Source organism: Galeopterus variegatus, unplaced genomic scaffold (genome assembly GCF_000696425.1).
Source record: "Galeopterus variegatus unplaced genomic scaffold, G_variegatus-3.0.2 Scaffold1296, whole genome shotgun sequence".
Taxonomy (NCBI): domain Eukaryota; kingdom Metazoa; phylum Chordata; class Mammalia; order Dermoptera; family Cynocephalidae; genus Galeopterus; species Galeopterus variegatus.
In genome coordinates this window covers 125,057-125,986 of record NW_007727407.1, presented here as the reverse complement: position 1 = coordinate 125,986, position 930 = coordinate 125,057, and positions in this window count along the sequence as shown.

Below are 930 nucleotides of genomic sequence, written 5' to 3'. Positions count from 1 at the left end.
AAAATAATTACCAATTTTTTGCTTGTCACCCAGTCACTTACATATATGTTCATTTTTTTCAAGAAACTTTTCTAATTACTATTAAAAGTTGAGTCTTTTCTCTCAAACTCCTATTAGGCCTATGTAAGATCTTACAAAATATCTTGTTTATAGTTTATAGTTATAAAGTATCTTGGCTTTCCTTTTACACTTTTCATCTCTTTGTCTGTCCGTTCTAATTTATGGATAATTTCTTCTGGTTGTTTTTTTTGACTGTGCCTAATCTGTTTAACCAATCCATTAGAGTTTTCATTTCAGTTATAACATTTTTTATTTTTAGAAATTCTATTTGTTTTACAAATTTGCAAGATCATTACTTTTAGTCCTTTTTTCCGTATGTAATTTTAATCCCCTCTATTATTACTTTTTGCCAGTTAAACACACTTATTTTATGTTTGTCTGATAATTATAATATTTAATGTCATTTGGGACTTGAATCTTCTATTTTGTTTCTTGGATATCCCCCATGGTGTTTTGATTGCTTGTGTGTTCTGTGAGTTTTGACAGTCAGGCCATTGGTTCTTAATCCTGGGAATTTTTTGAGGCCTGATTTGAAGGTGGGTTCCTCCAGAGAATATTGTGTTTGTTTCTGCCATGTACCTGGAAGCCACTGAAACTTGAAACCCACTTACAATAAATTTTTCAGGTTGAGGGTTTTTTGGTCCTCACAGACATAAATTTTGGACCACAAACCCCTGTGCAGGTTTGCTCGTGATTATGAATTTTCAGGGGAGATTTTCTTTCCCTTCCACCCAGCACCATGGCCAAGATTAGCAAGTTTTCTTGCTGTTTTTATCTCTGTGGTAGGTTTATAATTAATTCACCCTTAGACTGACACTGGGCTCTTTGGGGTCCTAGCTTTACATGGGGTCTCCTGTTAGACTTCACCTT